Genomic DNA, 25,655 nt, shown 5'->3' on the forward strand with positions numbered 1-25,655 from the left:
CGGAGGGGATCAAGCATAAATGGCCAGAGCATCTTTTGCAAGGGTCTGGGTTGGACACATCTAATTTTGTTTCAGCAAAATCCTGAAGCTATTTTGTTTTTATATTTTTACACACACCTTTGCTCACTGCTTGCTTAAGCAACAGTCAATCCTTGATGAGAAATTTTACCAGTAAACTCCAAAGTGGAGAAATTCACTATAGCCCCAATTGGGGCATGAATTTTTCAAACTTTAAAAAAATTTGACGTTTGCGCTAAATCAAGCGCTCCACTTCCTTCTTGGAGCGCAATTGGCAGCAGGCGGGGCGGGACTTCAGCAGCGCTGCACACTGGGCCGTGCAGCGCTGCCGCGTTCAAAGGCTCCTTCCCTTCTTTAAAGGGAAGGTATCCTGCAGGCTCTGCAATATAAAAACTACCTACCCTGACCACTAAGATAGCCACGATTCCGCGCGATCAACCCGACACTCAAGCACTGTGCCAGAGTGATCGATCGTGGGCTGGAACACGCAAAAAAAACTGGAAGAAGAAAGGTATGGTTTTTTTTAAACTTACCTCGGCCACCTCGCCTTTAATCATCACCCCCGAAGCGGCTGGCCGCCCGATGCACACCTCCTGTAGTTGTCAGTGTTTTCGGCCGACGCTGCTGCAGGGGGCGGAAGTCAATTTTGGGTCCAGGGCGCTACCGGGGTGATACGCACGCCGATGATGTCACAATCTCCAGGTGCAGGAGATCGTGGCACAACGCTGCAGTGTGCCGTTTAACTCCCACCGAATATGGCGGGAGCCGATGTCAGCGCCACGCCCGGTCGCAAAGCCATTTGTGCCCCATTAAGGGGGCACTAATGGGAGGTGCAAAGGCACCCAATTTCGCCCCCCTAATCTTTCATGGCTGTACAATTTTTCTGCTGCTGCTAGCCCACAGAGCCCCGTGAATGTTCAATTTTGAGCTGCTAGATCTATTGTTAGCACAGTGGTAGGACCACAGAGATGATGGAGGGTGTCTTCAGTTTGAAGTCAGGACTTGGCACACACAATAAATTATACGATGGTCACTCCTACCAATACCTCATGGGCAACAGATAGATTTGTGAGGATGAAGTCAAGTCGGTTATTCCTTGGTTATTCACTACCTGCTACAAATCCTTCAAGCTATGTCCTTCAAGATTTGGCCAGCTCGGTTAGTGGGGGTACTACCAAGCCAAACTTGGTGGCGGATATTGAAGTTTGCCCACCTAGAATACATTCAGTGCCCTAGCTACCCTCAGTGCTTCCTCCAACATTGAGATGTACTGATTCATCGGCTGAGGGAGGGGGATAAGTGGTAATCAGCAGGAGATTTCCTTGCCTATGTTTGTCCTGATGCCATGAGACATCAGAGGGTTCAGAGTCAATGTTGAGAACTTGCAGAGCCGCTCCCACACAACTGTATACCTCTGTACCCCATCTCTGATGGATCTGTCCTGCCAATGGATCATGAATGGTGATGAAGGAGTCTGGGACATTAACTGATGAATATGAGTCTCTGAGTATGATTATATCAGGTTAGGATGTGGGATAGCTCTCCCAACTTTGGCAGCAGTTCCGAGATGTTCGTGAGGAGGACTTTGCAGGATCAGTGGGCTGTCATGTATAGGCCAAAATCATAGAATTTTACACCACAGAAGGAGACTATTCAGTCCATCGTGTCTGTGCTGGCTCTTTGAAAGAACTATTCAATTAGTCGCACTCCCTTGCTCTTTCCCCGAAGCCCTGCAATTTTCTCCCCTTCAAGTATTTATCAAGTTCCCTTTCGAAAGTTACTATTGAATCACCCTTTCAGGCAGTGCATTCCAGATCATAATATCTCGTAGCGTAAAATAAATTCTCTACATCTCACCTGAGATTAATTTGCCAATTATCTTAAATCGGTGATCTCTACTTATTGACCGTTGTACCAATGGAAATAGTTTCTCCTTCAAAACTCTGTGATTTTGAACACCTGTTATATTTCCCTTTAAACTTCTCTGCTCGAAGGAAAACAATCACAGCTTCTCTAGTCTCTCCATGTAACCAAAGTCCCTTATCCCTGGTACTATTCTAGTAAATCTCCTCTGCACCCTCATCAAAGCCTTGACATCCTTCCTAAATTGTGGTGCCTGGACTTGGACACAATGCTCCAGCTGAGGCCTAACCAGTGATTTATAAAGGTTTGGGTACTGTTGAGGGGAATGACTCAACAGGGGAGGGCAGCAGCAGCCAAGATCATGGCACCGTGGGTGGCTCTGCTGCACAGGAGGGCAGGAAAAAGAGTAGGAGAGCTATAGTGATAGGGGATTCAATTGTAAGGGGAATAGATAGGTGTTTCTGCGGCCGCAACTGAGACTCCAGGATGGTATGTTGCCTCCCTGGTGCAAGGGTCAAGGATGTCTCGGAGCGGGTGCAGGACATTCTGAAAAGCGAGGGTGAACAGCCAGTTGTTGTGGTGCACATAGGTACCAACGATATAGGTAAATAACAGGATGGGGTCCTAGGAGACGAATTTAGGGAGCTAGGAGCTAAATTATAACGTAGGACCTCAAAAGTAGTAATCTCAGGATTGCTACCAGTGCCACTTGCTAGTCAGAGTAGGAATTGCAGGATATCTCAGATGAATGAGGAGTGGTGCAGAAGGGAGGGATTCAAATTCCTGGGGCATTGGAACCGGTTCTGGGGGAGGTGGGACCAGTACAAACCGGACAGTCTGCACCTGGGCAGGACCGGAACCAATGTCCGAGGGGGAGTGTTTGCTCGTGCTGTTGGGGAGGAGTTAAACTAATATGGCAGGGGGACGAGAACCTATGCAGGGAGGCAGAGGGAAATAAAAGGGAGACAGAGGCAAAAGATAGAAAGGAGAACAGTAAAAGTGGAGGGCAGGGAATCCCAAGGCAAAAAACAAAAAGGGCCACATTACAGCAAAATTCTAAAGGGGCAAAGTGTGTTAAAAAGACAAGCCTGAAGGCTCTGTGCCTCAATGCGAGGAGTATTTGGAATAAGGTGGACGAATTAACTGCGCGGATAGCAGTTAATGGATATGGTGTAATTGGTATCACAGAGACATGGCTCCAGGGTGACCAAGGCTAGGAACTCAACATCCAGGGGTATTCAACATTTAGGAAGGATAGACAGAGAGGAAAAGGAGGCGGGGTAGAGTTGCTGGTTGACGAGGAAATTAATGCAATAGAAAGGAAGACATTGGCTTGGATGATGTGGAATCGGTATGGGTGGTACCAAAGGGCAGAAAACGCTGGTGGGAGTTGTATACAGGCCACCAAACAGTAGTAGTGAGGTTGAGGACAGCATCAAACAAGAAATAAGGGATGTGTGCAATAAAGGTACAGCAGTTATCATGGGCGACTTTAATTTACATATAGATTGGGCTAACCAAACTGGTAGCAATGTGGTAGGAGGAGAACTGGAGTATATTAGGAATGGTTTTCTTGACCAATATGTCGAGGAACCAACTAACGAGCTGGCCATCCGAGACTGGGTGATGTGTAATGAGAAGGGACTAATTAACAATCTTGTTGTGCGAGGCCCCTTGGGGAAGAGTGTCCATAATATGGTAGAATTCTTTATTAAGCTGGAGACTGACACAGTTAATTCAGAAACTAGGGTCCTAAACTTAAGGAAAGCTAACTTCGACGGCATGAGGCGTGAATTGGCTAGAATAGACTGGCAAATGATACTTAAAGGGTTGACGGTGGATGGGCAATGGCAAACATTTAAAGATCACATGGATGAACTTCAACAGTTATACATCCCTGTCTGGAGTAAAAATAAAACAGGGAAGGTGGCTCAACTGTGGCTAACAAGGGAAATTAAGGATAGTGTTAAGTCCAAGGAAAAGGGATATAAATTGGCCAGAAAAAGCAGCAAACCTGATGACTTGGAGAAATTTAGAATTCAGCAGAGGAGGACAAAGGGTTTAATTAGGAGGGAGAAAATAGAGTACGAGAGGAAGCTTGCCGGGAACATAAAAACTGACTGCAAAAGCTTCTATAGACACGTGAAGAGAAAAAGATTAGTGAAGACAAACGTAGATCCCTTGCAGTCAGACGAAGGTGAATTAATAATGGGGAACAAAGAAATGGCAGACCAATTGAACAAATACTTTGGTTCTGTCTTCACGAAGGAAGACACAAATGACCTTCCGGATGTACTAGCGGTCCGAGGGTCTAGTGAGAAGGAGGAACTGAAGGGGATATCCTTATTAGGTGGGAAATTGTGTTGGGGAAATTGATGGGATTGAAGGCCGACAAATCCCTGGGGCCTGATTGTCTGCATCCCAGAGTACCTAAGTAGGTGGCCTTAGAAATAGTGGATGCATTGGTGATCACTTTCCAACAGTCTATCGACTCTGGATCAGTTCCTATGGACTGGAGGGTAGCTAATGTAACACCACTTTTAAAAAAAGGAGGGAGAGAGAAAACGGGAAATTATAGACCGGTTAGCCTGACATCAGTAGTGGGGAAAATGTTGGAATCAATTATTAAGGATGAAATAGCAGCGCATTTGGAAAGCATTGACAGGATCGGTCCAAGTCAGCATGGATTTATGAAAGGGAAATCATGTTTGACAAATCTTCTGGAATTTTTTGAGGATGTAACTAGTAGAGTGGACAAGGGAGAACCAGTGGATGTGGTGTATTTGGACTTTCAAAAGGCCTTTGACAAGGTCCAACATAAGAGATTGGTGTGCAAAATCAAAGCACATGGTATTGGGGGTAATGTATTGGCGAGGATAGAGAATTGGTTGGCAGACAGGAAGCAGAGAGTCGGGATAAACGGGTCCTTTTTGGAATGGGAGGCAGTGACTACTGGAGTGCCGGAGGGCTCAGTGCTGGGACCCCAGCTCTTTACAATATACATTAATGATTTGGATGCAGGAATTGAGTGTCTCCAAGTTTGCAGATGACACTAAACTGGGTGGCGGTGTGAGCTGTGAGGAGGATGCTAAGAGGCTGCAGGGTGATTTGGACAGGTTAGGTGAGTGGGCAAATGCATGGCAGATGCAGTATAATGTGGATAAATGTGAGGTTATCCACTTTGGTGGCAAAAACACGAAGGCAGAATATTATCTGAATGGTGGCAGATTAGGAAGAGGAGGTGCAACGAGACCTGGGTGTCATGGTACATCAGTCATTGAAAGTTGGCATGCAGGTACAGCAGGCGGTGAAGAAGGCAAATGGCATGTTGGTCTTCATAGCTAGGGGATTTGAGTATAGGAGCAGGGAGGTCTTACTGCAGTTGTACAGGGCCTTGGTGAGGCCTCACCTGGAATATTGTCTCCTAATCTGAGGAAGGATGTTCTTGCTATTGAGGGAGTGCAGCGAAGGTTCACCAGACTGATTCCAGGGATGACTAGAATGACATTTGAGGAGAGACTGGATCAACTGGCCCTTTATACACTGGAGTTTAGAAGGATGAGAGGGGATCTCATAGAAACATATAAGATTCTGACGGGACTGGACAGGTTAGATGCGGGAAAAATGTTCCCGACGTTGGGGAAGTCCAGAACCAGGGGACACAGTCATAGGATAAGGGGTAGGCCATTTAGGACTGAGATGAGGAGAAACTTCTTCACTCAGAGAGTTGTTAACCTGTGGAATTCCTTGCCGCAGAGAGTCGTTGATGCCAGTTCATTGGATATATTCAAGAGGGAGTTAGATATGGCCCTTACGGCTAAAGGGATCAAGGGGTATTGGGAGAAAGCAGGAAAGGGGTACTGAGGTGAATGATCAGCCATGATCATATTGAATGATGGTGCAGGCTCGAAGGGCCGAATGGCCTACTCCTGCATCTATTTTGTATGTTTCTATGTTTAACATAACGTCCCTCTTATATATAAATCCAAGGATCCTGTGTGCCTTTTTAACAGCCTTCTCAACTTGTCCTGCCAGCTTCAAAGATTTTTGTATGTAAAACCCAGATTTCTCTGCTTCAGCATCCCCTTTGAATTGTACCATTTAGTTTAGCTCTCCTCAATCTTCCTTCCAAATGCATCATTTCACACATCTGTGTTAAATTTAATCTGCTATGGCCTATATATTTGTGAATGCCACAAAAGCTGCTGGTCCACTGTGGGTGGGTGTTAACGGCTGCCGAGAATGGTGGCGCTGGTACGACCAAAAAAATATTAGCCCAGCGCTTAAGTCACTGTGCAACGCTATCCTGTTGGCAGTCGTCTCGGCAGGAGGCTCCACAGTAGTGTGGCCGAGGCATCGTTGAAGCTAAATAGCCTTCTGTTAAAGCAAGGCTGTCATTTCAGAAAGCAGTTCGCTCTCTTAAAGGGGCACGGTCTTCTGACATGAAAAAATTAAAAGTAATAAATGACAATTCTTAGCCCTTACAGCTCAATTGCCTTCTGAAAAAAATTATTAAAAAGAATTCCCAAATCGGAATCATTAGCTCTGAAAGCCCGCAACAAAAAAAAAGGGAAAAGTGCTTCAGCATTAACACAATTGGCTCAGCAAGCCAGGGAAGGGGTGCCCAGGGTCACACATGCAGCACTCCAGCTTTGTGAGAGAGGTCCTTTACCCACAGGAGCCAGGTGGCCCTCCAGAAAGAATGATGTGGGACCACATCACCGAGGCTGTTACTGCCAACAGTGTCGCCCCCCCATGTCCTGGCTTCAGCGCCCAAACAAGCTTCATGACCGCAGACCAGTGGTCAACGTCAGTGAATGCATCTTCAAAAGCCATCTCCTACCAACTGCACTACTCACCTCACACACTTCTCACACACTTCTCAACGCATGACTCTTTTTCCCTCGCCACCACCCCCGCCCCCCCCCCCAACCCTGCCTCACCCCAGTCACTCACCTACCAACAATCTGCACCAAACAAAAGGCACACCTCCCATTCCTATCTTTACCTCAACCCTTTGGGGGATATGGTGCTGGCCATTCTTGACAGAGGTATGGCTGAGCCCTTGGCCAGAGGCGGGGCTGAAAACGATATAAGATGCTGGTATCCTCATACGTTATCCTCCTTCTCGCATATACCTCTTGCTTTCCCGTCCTCCCCTCACCACAATACCACTCTTGTGTCTTCTTATTTTCACACACCCAAAAAATGTAACCTGCCCACCCAGTGGCTGGTCATGAAGAGGGAGAGGAAAGTGAAAAAGAAAAAATACTGTCACTCGATTTGACACTCCCACCCAGCTTCTCAAGGTCGACCAGCAAGCCCATTTGTAGTGTCCCCCACTGAATGTCAGCAGCCTTCCACCAGCCATGCTGCAGCCACTGGGATAGTACTGCATGACATCAGTAGGATAGGTAAAGGCACAAACAAGACAGAAATGGGCTTTCTGGCTTACATCCTTCCTTCTGCTTCTTCCTCTTCTGCAACTATCTCTTTCCTCTGTGAGCGGATGTTGTAAAACTGAAACGAAAGCGTAAAATGCTGGAAATACTCAGCAGGCAGGCAGCATCTTGACCTGAGACATGAACTCTGTTCCTCTCTCCATGGATGCTGCCTGGCCTGCTGAGTATTTGCAGCATTTTTGTCTTCTCAGAGGCCTTCCTTTACCATCCAAGACCTTGCAAGCATCCAGCTGCACTGTCTGCACACTTAAAACATTTATTGCACCAAGCCACGACTTCAACAACATTTTTAAAAATCCAGTGCAACAGCTTAACTGCAAACTTGCCTGAAAGATGTGTGTGTCCCTTTAAGAGATGCTGACTCTTTCTGTCAGTCTGCTGAATGTTCAGTTTTCAGAGTGAGCTTAGGACTCAGCGCGAAGGTCGAAGTTCACTGAGATGACATTAAGTTGGCATTGCATGCTGACTGACATCACCCACTCTTCATTTACATGTCCAGAGCCAGTGCTGGCTAAGGCCCTCACCAAAATGGCGGCCACCAAGTCCCACGTCAGAGAAGAGCGCTAAAGTGGCAGCCACCATTTTTACCAGGACAGCAGCGCAAACGGGTCATGGTCAGTGTCCAATTTCTAGGCCCATTTTATCAGTCTGTTTATGTCCTCCTAAAGTCTGCTACTATTGTCCTCCCTGTTTACTGAATTTTGTATTATCTGCAAACTTTGAAATTATGCCATGTATATCCAAACCCAGGTCATTAATATATATCAAAAATAGTAGTGGTCCTAATACCGACTTGGGGGACTCAACTGCACATTTCCCTCCAGTGTGAAAAACAACAGTTCACCATTACTCTCTGCTTTCTGTCCCTTAGCCAATTTATTTCCATGCAGCCACTGCCACTTAAATCACATGGGAATTAATTTTGCTAACAAGTCTGTTATGTGGTACTTTATCAAATGCCTTTTGAAATTCTATATATATAAACAATATCAACAGCACTAACCTCATCAACCCTCTGTGTTACTTCATCAAAGAACTCAATCAAGTTAGTCAAACTGGATTTGCTTTTATCAAATCCATGCTGGCTTTCATTTATTAGCCCATATTTTAAAAGTGGCAATTAATTTATCATTAATGAGCCTATGTTTTTCCAAGTGACAATTAATTTGTCCTGGATTACTGTCTCTAAAAGTTTCCCCACCATCGATGTTAGGCTGACTGGCCTGCAGTTACCTAGCTCTCCCTTTTTTTAAATGTTGGTGTAACCATTTGCAACCCTCTGGCACCACTCGTATGTCAAAAGAGAATCATAAGATTGTGGCCAGAGCCATTGCTATTTTCACCCTTACTTCCCCAAGCAAGCTAAGATGCAAACCATCCAGATTGGGTGACTTTTCTACTTTGACGACTGCCAACCTTTTAAGTACCTCCTTATCTATTTTTATCCTCTCTAATGTCTCTGCTACCTCCTCCTTTATTGTGACATTGACAGCATCCTATTCTTTTGTGAAGACAGATGCAAAATATTCATTCAGTACCTCAGCCACAAGAAGATCTCCTTTTTAGCTGCATTCTTCCTTTGACTATCCTTTTACTATTATGTTTATAAAAGATTTTAGTATTCTCTTTTATGTTGATCGCTATTCTAGTCTCATGCTCTCTTTGCTCTTATTTTCTTTTTCAGTTCTCTATATTTAAAATAAAATATTAAATAAACTAATCAAACTCAAAGAGGATAAAACCCCTGGTCTGGACAGATTATATCCAAGCATTTTTTTTTTAAATCTGGGGAAGAGATGGCAGAAACACTCTTACACATTTTTAATAATATGTTCAAAAAAGGTGTAGTGCCAGAGGACTGGTGAAAAGCTAATGTAATACTTATATTTAGTAAGGGAGATTGAACCTGTCCAGGGAACTATAAACCAGTCAGCTTAAGATCGATGTTACAAAAAAATAATGGAAATCTTACGAAAGGAGAAAATAGAAAAACATCTAGAGACCAAAAATATAAAATGACCAGTCAACCTGGATTTCAAAAGGGAAAGTCTTGCTTGACCAACCTCATTGAATTCTTTGAGGAGGTAACAGGAAGAGTAGACAAGGGTAATGCAGTAGATGTAATTTATCTAGATTTCCAAATGGTCTTCGATAAGGTACCACACAATAGGCTAATGAATAAGGTCAGAGAATGCGAAGTGAGAGGACAAGTAGCAGAATGGATAGCTAGCTGGCTTCAAGGCAGAAAGCAGAGAGTAGGTGTGAAGTGTTATGAATGTAAACCTGTATACCATGTATAATCACCAGAGGACTTATCCCTTGGAGTCCCAAGGGATCCCACAATCCCTTGGGAGCACCTGTATATAAGGAGGCCTCTCAAGCTGGAGAGGTACTCTGAGATCTGTAATAAAGGATTGCGATCACACCTTACTTTGAACTTGCAGTATCTAGTCTGACTCTTTATTCAAGATGTAACAACTGACGACGAGATACAGATGACAAACCCCACTGCAACAATGCAGAGAACTGTGGGCATCCTGGAGAAATTTTCAGAGGGAGGTGATTGGGAAACCTTCGTGATGCTACTTGACCAATACTTCGTGGCCAACGAGTTGGAAGGAGAAGCAAACACTGCCAAACGAAGGGTGATCCTCCTCACTGTTTGCGGGGCACCAACGTATGACATCATGAAAAACCTGCTCGCTTCAGCGAAACCCACAGAAAAGTCGTACGATGAGTTGTGCACACTGGTCCGGGAGCATCTAAACCCAAAGGAAAGCTTTCTGATGGTGAGGTTTTGGTTCTACACGTACAAGAGGTCTGAAGTGGTGAGCTACGTCGCCGAGCTAAGGCATCTTGCAGAACATTGCGAATTTGAAGGGCTTTGGCCATGTAGTAATACTTTGCAAACTTTTGACTGTAGCGATCCCAACCTTGAGTAAAGCCATAGCGATAGCCCAAGCATTTATTGCCATCAGTGACAATACCAAACAAATTTCTCAAAACACTAGTGCTGCTGCAATACTGTGAACAAAGTAACGTTGTTTTCGAATCGAAATGTACATGGCAGGACTTACACGCCTGCAGCTGCACGTCCACAGATGACTCAGAGTCCACCATCAAGGGTGGTGAATACAAGGCCATTAACATCTTGTTGGCGCTGAGGGAGTGATCATTGTTTCCATTCATGTCGCTTTAAAGGATACGTTTGCAAGGGCTATGAAACAATGGGATACCTCCAACGCATGTGCAGGCGAGCTGCGAACCCTGCTAATCCTGAAAACCACCATGTTGCAGAGGAGGACAGATCCAGGGTGGATCACGACGAACCAGAGCCTCAGACCGAGGAGGCAGTGTTTATATGGGGTGCACACATTTACCACAAAGTGTCCCCCCGATAACGCTGAAGGTTGAATTAAATAGACTCCCGGTGTCCATGGAGCTGGACACGGGCGCAAGCCGGTCCATAATGAGCAAATAAATTTTCGATAAATTGTGGTGCAGCAAGGCTTCAAGGCCAGTCCTGACTCCCATTCGCGCTAAACTGAGAACGTACACAAAGGAACTGATTCCCGTAATTGGCAGTGCTACTGTACAGGTCTCCTACGATGGAGCGGTGCACGAGTTACCACTCTGGGTGTTACCGGGCGATGGCCACACGCTGTTCGGCAGGAGCTGGCTGGGAAAGATACATTGGAACTGGGACGACGTCCGAGTGCTTTCATCCTTCGACGAAACCTCATGTGCCTAGGTCCTAAGCAAGTTCTCCTCGCTGTTTGAACCAGGCATCGGGAAGTTCCAAGGAGCAAAAGTGCAGATCCATCTGATTCCGTGGACGCGACCCATCCATCACAAGGTGAGAGCGGTACCTCACATGATGAGAGAGAAGGTGGAGATCGAGCTGGACAGGCTGCAACGAGAGAGCATCATTTCGCTGATCGAATTCAATGAGTGGGCCAGTCCGATCGTTCCAGTCCTCAAGGGAAATGGCACCGTCAGAATCTGTGGTGATTACAAAATAACTATCAATCGTTTCTCACTGCAGGATCAATACCCACCACCAAAAGCAGACAACCTATTTGCGATGCTGGTGGGAGGGAAAACATTCACGAAGCTGGACATGACCTCGGCCTACATGACGCAGGAGCTGGAGGAATCATCGAAAGGCCTCACCTGCATCAACACGCACAAAGGTCTCTTCATTTACAACAGATGCCCGTTTGAGATTCGATCGGTCGCGGCGATATTCCAGAGGAACATGGGAAGCTTGCTGAAGTCGGTCCTGCGCACCGTGTTCTTCCAGGACGACACCTTGGTTACAGGTCCGGACACCGTTGAACAACTGCAGAACCTGGAGGAGGTTCTTAGTCAGCTTAATTGTGTGGGGCTCAGGCTAGAATGCTCGAAGTGTGTTTTCCTGGTGCCTGAAGTGGAGTTCCTGGGGAGAAGAATCACGGCGGACGGCTTCAGGCCCACCGACTCAACGACGGAGGCAATCAAGAACGCACCGAGACCACAGAACGTGACGGAACTGCGGTCGTTTCTAGGACTCCTGAACTACTTTGGTAACTTCTTACCAGGTCTTAGCACATTGTTAGAACCCCTGCACTCTTTACTACGTAAAGGAGATGAATGGGTATGGGGTAAAAGCCAAGAAAATGCCTTTGGGAAAGCTAGGAAGCTGTTATGTTCAAACAAATTGCTTGTGTTGTACGATCCATGTAAACGTTTGGTATTAGCATGTGATGCATCGTCGTACGGGGCCGGGTGTGTATTGCAACAAGCTAATGAATTTGGGAAATTGCAACCAGTTGCTTACTCATCCAGAAATTTGTCTAAGGCTGAGAGGGCCTACAGTATGATCGAAAAAGAAGCATTAACGTGTGTCTATGGGATAAAGAAAATGCATCAATATCTGTTCGGGCTCAAATTTGAATCGGAAACTGACCACCGGCTGCTTATATCCCTCTTTTCTGAAAGTAAGGGGATGAATACAAATGCATCGGCCCGCATCCAGAGATGGCGGTCATGTCGTCCGCATACAACTACACCAACCGCCACAGGCCAGGCACAGTTTTCTGTGCCGATGCTCTCAGCAGGCTGCCATTGCCCACCACAGGGGTGGAGATGGCACAGCCTGCAGATTTATTTACGGTAATGGAAGCATTTGAGAGTGAGCAATCACCTGTTACCTCCTGACAGATTAGAATCTGGACGGGCCAGGACCCCTTATTGTCCTTAGTAAAAAAACTGTGTGCTCCATGGGAGTTGGTCTAGTGTCCCGTTAGAGATGAAGGAAGAAATAAAGCCATACCAGTGGCGCAAAGATGAAATGTCAATACAGGCAGACTGTCTCCTATGGGGTAATCGGGTAGTGGTGCCAAAAAAAGGCAGGGACATCTTCATTAAGGATATCCATAGCACCCACCCAGGCATCGTAATGATGAAAGCAATAACCAGATCCCACGTGTGGTGGCTTGGTATCGATGCAGACTTAGAGTCCTGCGTGCACAAATGTAATGCATGTTCCCAGTTAAGCAATGCACCCAGGGAGGCGCCACTTAGTTTATGGTCCTGACCCTCCAAACCGTAGTCTAGGGTCCACGTCGACTATGCAGGACCATTCTTGGGAAAAATGTTTCTAGTGGTTGTAGATGCGTACTCCAAATGGATTGAATGTGTGATAATGTCGGCAAGCATGTCCGCTGCCACCCTTGAAAGCCTACGGGCCATGTTTGCCACGCACGGCCTGCCTGATGTCCTTGTAAGTGACAATGGGCCGTGTTTTACCATTGCCGAATTCAAGGAGTTCATGACCCTCAATGGGATCAAACATGTCACGTCTGCCCCTTTTAAACCAGCGTCCAATGGTCAGGCAGAACGAGCAGTTCAAACGATCAAGCAGAGCTTGAAAAGGGTAACTGAAGGCTCACTGCAGACTCGCTTATCCCGAGCCCTGCCTTGTTACCGCACAAGAACCCATTCGCTCACTCGGGTTGCTCCCGCTGAACTCATGAAAAGGACACTTAAGACAAGGCTCTTGTTAGTCCACCCTGATTTACACGAACAGGTAGAGAGCAGATGGTTTCAGCAGAATACATATCATGATCGCGTAAATGTGTCACGCGTAATTGAAATAAATGATCCTGTATTTGTGTTGAACTATGGACATGGTCCTAAGTGGTTTGCTGGCACTGTTTTGGCCAAAGAGGGGAGTAGGGTGTTTGTGGTCAAACTCTCAAATGGACTCAGCTGCAGAGAACACTTGGACCAAACCAAACTCAGATTTACAGACTACCCAGAACAACCCACAATGGACTCTACCTTTTTTGACCCTCCAAATCACACACACTAGTGGCAACTGACCCAGCGGTTGACCACGAAGCAGAACCCATCACCCGCAGCAGCCCAGCAAGACTCACCACCCCCAGCAGCCCAGCAAAGGCCCAACAAACAACTCACCAACACCAGCATTTACACCGAGACGATCATCCAGGGAAAGGAAGGCCCCAGATCGATTCACATTGTAAACAGTTACACTATTGACTTTGGGGGGCGGGGCAGGGGGCGGGAGTGTTGTTGTGTATGTAAACTTGTAAATACCATGTCTAACCACTAGGGGCCTTATCCCCTGGAGTCCCAAGCGATCCCACAATCCCTTGGGAGCACCTGTATATAAGGAGGCCTCATAGGCTGGAGAGGCACTCTGAGATCTGTAATAAAGGACTACGGTCACACCTTACTTTGAGCTTGCAGTATCTAATCCAACTCTTTATTCAAGACGTAACATAAAGGGTAGCTCTTCAGAGTGGAAGAAATTCGAAACTGGGGTCCCGCAAGGATCAGTGCTGGGACCAATGTTGTTCATGATTTATATTAATGATTTAGACTTTGGAATCAAAAACACAATTTCTAAATTTGCCGATAACTCACAACTGAGGAGAGCTGCAACAAATTGGAAGACATTAATAAACCTGCAGAATGGGCATATAATTGTCAAATGAATATCAACACAGATAAATGCATTACATTTTGATAAGAAAAATAAGGCAGTCACACATTACTTGGAAAATAAAAATCTAAATGGGGTAGAAGAGCAAAGGGATCTCGGAGTACAAATATAAAAATCACAAAGTAGCGACGCTGGTTAATAAGGCCATAAAAACAGCTAACCAAGGATTAGAGTTTATTTCTAGATTGAGAGAATTGAAAAGTTGTGAAATTATGCTAAACTTGTATTGAACCTTAGTTAGACCACACTTTTTTTGTGTATTGTGCACAGTTCTGGTCACCATAATCTACAAAGGATAGAGAGGCACTAGAGAGGGTGCAAAAATGATTTACCAGGATGATGTCAGAAATGCGAGGTTATACCCATCAGGAAAGGATGAACAGACTGAGTTTCTTTTCTCTTGAAAAGAGAAGGCTGAGGGGTGACCTAATAGAGGTCTTTAAAATTATGAAAAGTTTTGATAGAGTAGACACACAGAGATATGTTTCCAATTGTGGGGAAGAGCAAAACTAGAGGCCGTCAATATAAAATAGTCACAAGAAATCAAATAGGGAATTCAGAAGGAACGCCTTTACCCAGGGAGTGGTGACAATGTGGAGCTCGCTACCACAGGGAGTGGTTGAAGTGAATAATATCTAAGAGGAGGCTAGATAAGCATATGAGGGAGATGGGAATAGCGGGTTCTGCTAATAGTTAGATGAGGAAAGATGGAAGGAGGCTCAAGTTGTGCATAAATGCCAGCATGGACTGGTTGGGCCAAATGCCAGTTTCTGTGATTTATATCAGATGTAAGCCTGGTCCCTTTTCAACTTACTGAAATTAGCCTTCCTTCAGTTCAGTATTTTTATGTTTCATTGTTCCTTGTCCTTTTCCATAAATACTCTAATCCTAATGATACTATGATCACTGGTTCCCAAATGTTCTCCCACTGACGGAACAGCTGCCTCTTAGCCCAGTACTGGTGCCAGTGCCCCAGAAACCAAAACCCATTTCTCCCACACCAGTCTTTGAGCCACGAGTTTAGCTCTCTGATCGTATTTAACCTATGTAAATTTGCTCGTGGCTCGGGTAGTAATCCAGAGATTATTACCTTTGTGGTTCTGCTTTTTAACTTGGCCCCTAGCTGCTCATAATCCCTTAGCAGAACCTTCTTGTCTGTCCTATCTATGTCGTTGGTACCCACGTGGACCACGACAACTGGATCTACCCCCTCTCACTCCAAGTTCCTCTCCAGCCCTGAGGCGATGTCCTTAACCCCAGCACCAGGCAGGCAACACTGCCTTCGGGACACACACTCATGGCTGCAACGAACTGTATCTATCCCCCTAATGATACTGTCCTCTACCACTCTAATGTTTCTTTTTACTCCCCCTGCTTGAGTGGCCTCTGTACCATGATGCTGTGGTCAGTTTGCTTATCCTCCCCTGCAGTCCCTGCTCCGTCCATACAGGGAGTAAGAGCCTCGAACCTGTTGGACAAGAGCAAGGGCCGAGGCTCCTCTATCACTACCTCCTGGATCCTCATACATTCCTTACTCAAAGTCACACCCTCCTGTCCTTGACTACTAGCCAAATCTGAGTTAGTTAACCTAAGGGGTGTGACTACCCTCTAGAACACAGTGTCCAGGTAACTCTCCCCCTCCCTGACGTGTCGCAGTGTCTGCAGCTCGGACTCCAGCTCATCAATGCGGAGCCGAAATTCCTCGAGCTGCAGACACTTATCGCAGACATGGCTACCGTGGACCTCAATGGGGTCCACCAGCTTCCACATGTTGCAGCACTGACACATCACCCTCCTGCCATCTTAATGTATTTAATTAATTAAGTTTTATTTTTAGTCCCACCAATTCCACAGAATTATAACCCTTGGGTTAAACACTGCTGCTATTTAGTAAACAGTTGATTAAATAATTAAGCAAGAAAAGCAAGAAAGGAGAGAGAACTCACCAACCAATCACTTCCCTGCTTTCCTATGATGTCTAATGTAGTCACCCAGTTCCACTTTGTCGCAGTCACCAATCTGCTTGCGTTGCTCCCTGGGGTATCTAGCTGCCGCCGCTGCCTTTAAGCTGCCTGTGGGGAGGGGAGGTACTTATCTGAGGTCGCGGTGATCTGGGGCCTCACTGCTGCCGCTACCTTTAAGCTGCCTGTGGGGGGAGGGAGGTGCTTACCTGAGGTCACTGTGATCTGAATGCACGCAGAATTAGTAACAAATTAGATGAGCTGTCGGCACAAATAGTTCAAATGGGTATGATCTGGTAGCCATAACAGAGACGTGGTTGCAAGGTGACCAAGACTGGGAACTAAACATTCATGGGTACTTGACAATTTGGAAGGACAGACAGAAAGGAAAAGGAGGTGGGGTAGCTCTGTTGATAAAGGATGGAATCACTGCAATAATGAGAAACGATATTGGCTCAAATGATCAGGATGTTGAAAAAGTTTGGGTGGAGATAAGGAATAATAAGGGGAAAAAGTCATTGGTAGGCGTGGTCTATAGGCCCCCTAACAGTAGCAACTCTGTTGGTCGGAGTATAAACCAAGAAATAGTGGGGGCTTGTAAAAAGGGAACAGCAATAATCATGGATGATTTTAACCTCCATATTGATTGGACAAATCAAATTGGTCAGGGTAGCCTTGAGGAAGAGTTCATGGAGTGCATAAGGGGCGGTTCCTTAAGCATCATGCAACGGGACCAACCAGGGGGCAGGCTATCTTAGATCTGGTCCTGTGTAATGAGACATGATTAACAAACAATCACCTCGTAAAGGATCCCCTTGGAATGAGTGACCATAGCATGGTTGAATTTCAAATTCAGATAGAGGGCGAGAAAGTTAGATCTCAAACCAGCGTACTAAGATCTAATAAAGGAGACTACAAAGGGATGAAGGCAGAGTTGGCTAAAGTGGACTGGCAATCAGTAACTCGTGGGATGCCACAGGGATCAGTGCTGGGACCCCAACTATCTACAATCTATATTAACCACTTGGATGAAGGGACCGAGTGTAACGTAGCCAAGTTTGCTGATGATATAAAGATGGGAGGAAAAGCAATGTGTGAGGATGACACAAAAAACCTGCACAAAATTTAGCACCCGGACGGAAAATTTGGCAGCGGTTTGGCGCCGGCGATAAAAACTATTGCCTGTATGTTTTTTTAACCATTTTTATAATGTCAATCGCCGTGCAACACTCTGCTATCACCATTTTTACCACCCGCCCAAAAACACGCCCGAAAAAAATCAGGTCTTTCCATGTCGGATCCATGATGCACCCAGCGCTAACGACGCCATCTTGAAAAACGGAACAGAAGTTCAGTGCATAAAAGGATTTGGAGGGAAGGCTGTATTTTACACATTAAGTTTTTTGGAGTTTATCGTTCATTTTTCAGGCTATTTGTGGACATTTGAGGACATTGAAAAGAATGGGGGCTATAATATCTGCCATTATTGCTGGCTGCAAGAAGGCTTATTCAAGAGCATTTTGAGCAGAATCAAAGAGCTCGCAAACGTATGGGGAGGAGGCCTTACCCCCCCCCATGAGTTTACAGGGAACAGCGCTCATATCTGCAGCTGTCTGAGGCACAGTGCGTTCGAAGGCTGTGCTTCCAAAAAGAGGTGGTGACAGAGATATGCCAGCTCATAAAGGCATACCTACAGCCTTACAGCAGCATCAGGACTGCACTGCCCATTGAGGTGAAGGTGACTGCGGCACTTGCCTTCTATGCCTCTGGCTCCTTTTAGGTATCATTAGGGGAAATATGCTGCATCTCGCAGTTCGCTACACATAGCTGCATTCACCAGGTGACTACTGCACTGTATGCACCCACGATGGACTTTATAAAGTTCCCAATGACCAAGGAGGCACAGATGAAAAGGCTATAGGTTTTGCACGAATTACTGGCTTCCCCAAGGTTCAGCCTGCCATTGACTGTACGCACATTGCCCTGCGAGCACCATTAGAGGATCCAGAGACTGAAACTGAAAGGGATTCCACTCCCTGAACGTACAGATCGTTTATGACCATACTCAGCGCATCATGGTAGTAAATGCCCAGTTTCCAGGGAGCATCCATAATGCGTCCATAATTTCATCTTGCGTGAGAGCAGTGTTTCATACCTGTTTGAGCACCAGCCACAAGGCCAGAGCTGAATGCTGGGGGACAAAGGTTACGGCCTTGCCACCTGGCTCATGACCCCCGCTCCTCAACCCTCAGACAGAAGCCGAGCAGCACTATAATGATAGCTATATAGCCACATGCAGCATCATCGAAAAGACAATTGGAGTGCTCAAGCAGCGCTTCCGATGCCTGGACCACTCTGGAGGCAATACTCCCTTCAGCATGTTACTGAGTTCATTGTGGTGTGCTGCATGCTAAACAACTTAGCCATCATGAGGGGACAGGATTTGCCACTAGGGACTGAAGAACCACCTCAGGAGAGAGGGAAGGAGGAAGGGGGTGAGAAGGAAGAGGGGGACGTTGAGGAGCCTGGCGATGAACCAATGCCACTACCCCCACCACCACCACCACCACCACAGGGGAGGCCTGGTGGAGCTTTCGCCATCAGCAGCTCATAATTCAATGCTTTGCTTGAACAGTGAACGGCACGTTTCACCATTGCCTACCCATTCTATCCCACCATGTTGACGATCCCCCCCTCTTATTCTGCAAATGAGACACTGCACAGGAATGGTTATGGTGAACAAAAAAAATTGTAAATTTATGAAACATTTGTACATTCTTGAAACTTTGTAAACTTTAATTTTGAAACTTAAATACATTTTTAACTTGAACACAATTTGCAAAACTTTTAAAACTTTTATAAAATAACCAAAACAGGAAAACAACAGCAAAACAACAACAACCCCTGCACCGAACGTCTTTTAACTGCAGCCACCTTTCTCTCCCCTGATCTTAACTCTCCCCACTCCCCCTCGCTTCTTGCCCCTACTCCTATCCACGTTGGGACCAAGACGGTGTGCAGCAAGGCACACAGAGCGCTACTGTTGTTGGGGGAAAAACAATGGATTGGACCCCTGGAGAAGCTCGGGGTATGGAAGGCCCAGCTTCTGAGTCGGAAGGCTCTTGCTCGGCCTCACCACTCACGGTGCTGTCGGTCTGACACTGAGGACTGCAATGCCAAAAGTCGAGACCATCAATTGCCACAGGGCATTGACTGCCTCTGTGTTCTCCTGCGTCGCAGCTACAATCTGTGACATGACCTCCCTCATGTCTGCAGATAGTGCCGTAATGTTTCCGGAAATGCCACCCAGGACCTGGAGGAGCTCTCGGCTGAGTTCGACGCTCTCCCTTGACAGTGACAGACCCACCATATCCAGGTGTGTGTCTGCCTGTGTTTCAGCAGAACAACTTTGCCGACTCAACCTCCGAAGAGACGGCATACGGGGTTCAACCCTGGGGGTGCGTTGCTGCACACGACTTGGACCCGCTGCCTCAGATTGGATGAAGCCTGTGAATGTGGCTTCCTCCGAGGAACTTGTGACCACAGCTAAGTTCCTCGGAGGAAGCCACATTCGGAAGGTTCTTGCTCGGCCTCATCACTCACAGGTGCTGTCGGTCTGGGTGGTATGACACTGAGAACTGCTGTAGTGTATGAATAAAGAGTCTAACCAGATGCTGTGAGCTCAAAGTAAAGTATGACCTTAGTCTTTTATTGCAGGTCTCCAGAGTGCCTCTCCCGCCTGTGAGGCCTCCTTAAGTACAGGTGCTCCCAAGGGATTGTGGGATCCCTTAGGACTCCAGGGGATGAGCCCTCTTGTGGTTAAACAAGGTATTTACAAGTTTACATATATAACAACACTCCGCCCCCCCCCACTTCCCACCTCCAAAGTCCAGTGTAACTATTTACAAATTGAGTCAATCTGGGGCCTTTCTTTCCCTGGTTGATCGTCTCAGTGCAAATGCTGGTTTTGGTGAGTCGTTTGTTTAGCCCTCACTGGGCTGCTGTGCAGCTGGCCTTGCTGGGCTGCCTGGTGTGGTGAGTCCTGCTGGGCTGCTGCGGGTGATTGGTTTTGCTTCCTGGTCAACCGCTGTGTCAATTGCTCTGGATAGTCCGTGAATCTGAGTTTGGTTTGGTCCAAGTGTTTTCTGTAGATGAGTCCATTTGAAAGTTTGACCCAAAACACCCTACTCCCCTCTTTGGCCACGACAGTGCCGGGAAGCCACTTGGGACCTTGTCCATAGTTCAACACAAATACAGGATCATTAATCGCAATTTCGCATGACACATTTGCGCTATCATGATATGTACTTTGTTGAAGCCGCCTGCTCGCTACCTGTTCGTGTAGATCAGGGTGGACTAACGAGAGCCTTGTCTTAAGTGTCCTTTTCATGAGCAGTTCAGTGGGTGGAATCCCAGTGAGCGAGTGAGATCTCGTGCAGTAACTAGCAGGACACGGAATAGGCAAGTTTGCAGTGAGCCTTCAGTTACCCTCTTCAAGCTCTGCTTGATTGTTTGCACTGCTCTCTCTGCCTGACCATTGAATGCTGGAAGATGTGACATGTTTGATCCCATTGCGGGTCATGAACTCTTTGAACTCGGCACTGGTGAAACACAGCCTGTTGTCACTCACAAGGACATCAGGCAGGCAGTGCGTGGCAAATATGGCCCGCAGGCTTTCAGTGGTGGCAGCGGATGTGCTTGCCGACATTATCTCACATTCAATCCATTTGGAGTACACACTAAAACCACTAGGAACATTTTACCCAAGAATGGGCCTGCATAGTCAACTTGGACCCTAGGCCACGGTTTGGAGGGCCAAGACCATAAACTTACTGGCCTCCCTGGGTGCATTGCTTAACTGTGAACATGTGTTACATTTGTGTACGCAGGACTCTAAGTCCGCATTGATACCGGGCCACCACACGTGGGATCTGGCTATCGCTTTCATCATTACAATATTTGGGTGGGTACTGTGGCGATCACAAATGAAAGTGTCCCTGCCCTTTTTTGGTACCATTACCCGATTACCCCACAAAAGACAGTCTGCCTGTAAAGAGATTTCATCTTTGCGCCGCTGGTACGGCTTTATTTCTTCCTGCATTTCTACTGGGACACTGGACCAGCTCCCGTGAAGCACACAGTTTTTTTACTAAGGACAGTAAGGCGTCCTGGCTCGTCCAGGTTCTAATCTATCGGGCGGTTACAGGTGATTGCTCAATCTCAAATGCTTCCATTACCATAACTAAATCTGCGGGCTGTGCCATTTCTACCCCGTGGTGGGCAATGGCAGCCTACTGAGAGCATCGGCACAATTTTCTGTGCCTGGCCTGTGGCGGATGGCGTAGTTGTATGCGGACAACATGAGCGTCCATCTCTGGATGCGGGCCGATGCATTCATATTTATCCCCTTGCTTTCCGAAAAGAGGGATATCAGTGGCTTATGATCAGTTTCCAATTCAAATTTGAGCCCAGACAGATATTGATACATTTTCTTTACCCCATAAAGACACACTAATGTTTCTTTTTCAATCATGCTATAGGCTCTCTCAGCCTTAGACAGACTTCTGGATGCATAAGCAATCGGTTGCAATTTCTCAGATTCATTAGCTTGTTGCAATACACACCCGACATCGTATGACGATGCATCACATGTTTCCACCAAACTCTTACATGGATCATACAACACAAGCAATTTGTTTGGGCATAACAGTTTTCTAGCTTTTACAAAGACATTTTCTTAACTTTTTAACCCCATACCTGATACGTCCTTACTATACAGTATAAATGCACACGAGGCCCATGCTTGAGAGAAGGTCAGTCTGTGACCTGTCCTTTATTCTTTAGCACTCAAGTGATGGAAGTAGGTGGAGCTTCCCCTTTTATATCTGAAGGTCCAGGTTAGGAGTGTCTCCCACAAGTTCACCACCTAGTGGTCATTGTTCTCACAGTGTACAACTTAGGTCAGATTATACATGGGTTAAAATGCTGGTTGAATACATGACATCACCTCCCCCCCCTTCCCCCCCCCCCAGAATCTTATTGGGATCAAAGGTTGAGTCTCTCTGGTGGTTTACGCTCTCTTGTAGAGTGCCTGAGTTGGGGCTCCGGTTGTTGGACGCTGGCCTGAGTGTCTGCTGTTTGCAGTGCCTTAGGCCTGTCCGGACTGCCCACAGTGACTGGGCTCTCCTCCACTTGGTTCTTGTGTTCGGTCACCTGTGGAGGAGTGAACTTCATATTGTGTTCTTCCTCTGCTTCTTCTGTGGGGTTGCTGAACCTCCTTTTTGTTTGATCCACATGTTTGCGGCAGATTTGTCCATTGGTAAGTTTAACTACCAGAATCCTATTTCCCTCTTTGGCAATCACAGTGCCTGCGAGCCATTTGGGCCCTGCAGCGTAGTTGAGGACAAAAACAGGGTCATTTACATCAATACATCGCCCTCTCACATTCCTGTCATGGTAGTCATATTGTGACTGGCGCCTGCTCTCGACAATTTCCTTTCATGGTGGGCTGTATAAGGGATAACTGGATTTTGAGCGTTCTTTTCATTAGCAGCTCTGCGGGTGGAACCCCTGTGAGCGAGTGTGGTTGGGATCTGCAGGCCAACAGGAGGCGTGATAATCGTCTTTGTAAGGAACCCCCTTGGATTCTGAGCATCCCCTGTTTGATTATCTGCACTGCTCATTCTGCCTGGCCGTTTGAGGCCGTCTTGAACGGTGCTGTTCTGACATGGTTAATTCCATTGCCTGCCATGAAGTCCTGGAATTTAGTGCTTGTGAAGCACAGGCCATTGTCGCTGACCAACATATCCGGTAGACTGTGGGCGGCGAACATTGCCCGTAGACTTTCTACCATGGCAGAGGATGTGCTTGAATTTAAATTGTCATACTTGATCCATTTGGAGTAGGCGTCTACTACAACCAAAAACATTTTTCCCATGGAAGGACCTGCGTAGTCCACATGGATGCGTGACCATGGCTTGGCGGGCCAGGACCAGGGGCTAAGGAGGGCTTCCCTGGGCGCATTGACCTGCTGGGCACACGTGTTGCACCTGCGAACACAAAGTTCCAGATCTGCGTCTATCTCTGGCCACCAAACGTGTGACCTGGCAATTGCCTTCATCATGCTAATGCCCGGGTGCTCATTGTGGAGTTCTCTGATGAACACCTCTCTGCCCATCTGGGGCATGACTACGCGGTTTCCCGACAGTAGGCAATCGGCCTGAATCGAGAGTTCATCCCTGCGCTTGTGAAATGGTTTAAATTCCTCAGGGCATGCCCTGTACGTGGCTGCTCAGTCCCCATTCAGGACACATTTCTTGACTAGAGACAATAGCGGGTCTCTATTTGTCCAGACTTTAGTCTGACGGGCTGTCACAGGTGAGCCTTCGCTTCCGAAAGCTTCAACAGCCATGACCATCTCAGCAGCATGCTTGGTAGCCCCCTCAGTGGTGGCTAGTGGGAGCTTGCTGAGTGCATCGGCGCAATTTTCGGTGCCCGGTTTGTGCCGAATTGTGTAGTCATAGGTGGCTAACGTGAGTGCCCACCTCTGTATGCGGGCCGATGCGTTTGCATTTATGGCCTTGTTGTCGGCCAAAAGGGACGTTAGGGTTTTGTGATCTGTCTCCAGCTCAAATTTCCTACCAAACAGGTACTGGTGCATTTTCTTTACCGCATATACACATGCTACCGCCTCCTTTTCTACCATCCTGTAGCCCCTTTCTGCCTGGGACAGACTTCTGGAGGCATAAGCTACCGGTTGTAACTGACCCTTGGCATTGTCATGCTGCAACACACACCCGACGCCATAGGACGACGCATCGCACGTTAACACAAGTTTCTTACATGGGTCATGTAGCGTTAACAGATTATTGGAACATAACATATTGCGTGCTCTATTAAAAGCCCTTTCCTGGCTGTCCGCCCAGACCCATTCGCGACCTTTGCGCAGGAGCACGTGTAGTGGCTCTAGCAACGTGTTCAATTTGGGAAGAAAGTTACCAAAATAGTTCAGGAGCCCCAGGAACGAACGCAGCTCTGTCGTGTTACGGGGTCTGGCTGCTCTCTGGATCACTTCCATCTTGGACGCAGTAGGGCTGATCCTGTCTGCTGCTACCCTTATCCCCAGGAATTCTACCTCTGGAGCTGGGAAGATGCACTTCGCCTTTTTCAGTCGCAGCCCTACCCGGTCCAGTCTGCGTCGCACCTCCTCCAGGTTGTGGAGGTGTTCTTCAGTATCGTAACCCGTGATGAGGATGTCGTCCTGAAAAACCACCGTCCCTGGAAGCGACTTGAGGAGGCTTTCCATATTTCGGTTGGAAGATCGCAGCGGCCGAGCGAATCCCGAACGGACATCTGTTGTACTCAAACAACCCCTTGTGTGTCGTGATGGTGGTCAGCTTCTTCGACTCACTCGCCAGCTCCTAGGTCATGTAAGCTGAGGTCAAGGCCAATTTTGAAAAAAGTTTGCCACCGGATAGCGTCGCAAAGAGGTCCTCTGCTCTCGGTAGTGGGTACTGGTCTTGGAGTGACACCCGATTGATGGTGGCTTTGTACTCACCACATATCCTGACCGACCCATCCGCCTTGAGCACTGGTACAATTGGGCTCGCCAAGTCACTGAATTCGACTGGCGAGATGATGCCTTCCCTCAGTAGGCGGTCCAATTCGCCTTCTATCTTTTCCCGCATCACGTACGGCACCGCTATGGCCTTGTGGTGTGGCGTCCGTGTTTATGTGTATCACTACTTTGGCCCCCATGAAAGTGCCAATGCCGGGTTGAAATAATGAGTCAAATTTGTCCAGGATCTGTGAGCATGATACTCGCTCCACAGAAGAAATTGCATTGACATCGCCCCATTTCCAGTTCATGACAGCAAGCCAACTCCTCCCCAGTGGTGCGGGACCGTCCCCCGGGACAACCCAGAGTGGCAACCTGTTATCCGAATCTTTGTGGGTCACGACTACCGTAGCGCTGCCTAGCACCGGAATGATCTCCTTTGTGTATGTCCGTAGCTGTGCGTCAATCGGCGATAATTTTGGCCTCCTGGCCTTGGACCCCCACAACATTTCGAACTGTTTGATACCCATCAGGGACTGGCTGGCCCCCATGTCTAGCTCCATTGATACTGGGATGCCATTGATGAGCACTTTCATCATTATCGGTGGCGTCCTGGTGTATGAACTGTATACGTGCTCCATATGAACTCGCTGAACTTCAGCTTCCAGCGATTTCCCCCAGCGTTCATTTCTGCAATTTCTGCAGGTATTTTGCTCATCTCTGCAAACTCCAGCTGAGTGTGTGCCTCCACGCCTCCAACATGAGCTGCTGTTGGAAACAAA

General features: G+C 47.1%; 1 protein-coding gene across 7 annotated transcripts in view; it reads left to right on the forward strand.

Moving 5' to 3' along the window:
• The window catches only part of dock3 (dedicator of cytokinesis 3), a 1,878,236-nt gene that overhangs the window by 484,586 nt on the left and 1,367,995 nt on the right, over nt 1-25,655 (forward strand). The gene's annotated exons all lie outside the window — the stretch shown is intronic.

Source organism: Pristiophorus japonicus, chromosome 12 (genome assembly GCF_044704955.1).
Source record: "Pristiophorus japonicus isolate sPriJap1 chromosome 12, sPriJap1.hap1, whole genome shotgun sequence".
NCBI lineage: Eukaryota > Metazoa > Chordata > Chondrichthyes > Pristiophoridae > Pristiophorus > Pristiophorus japonicus.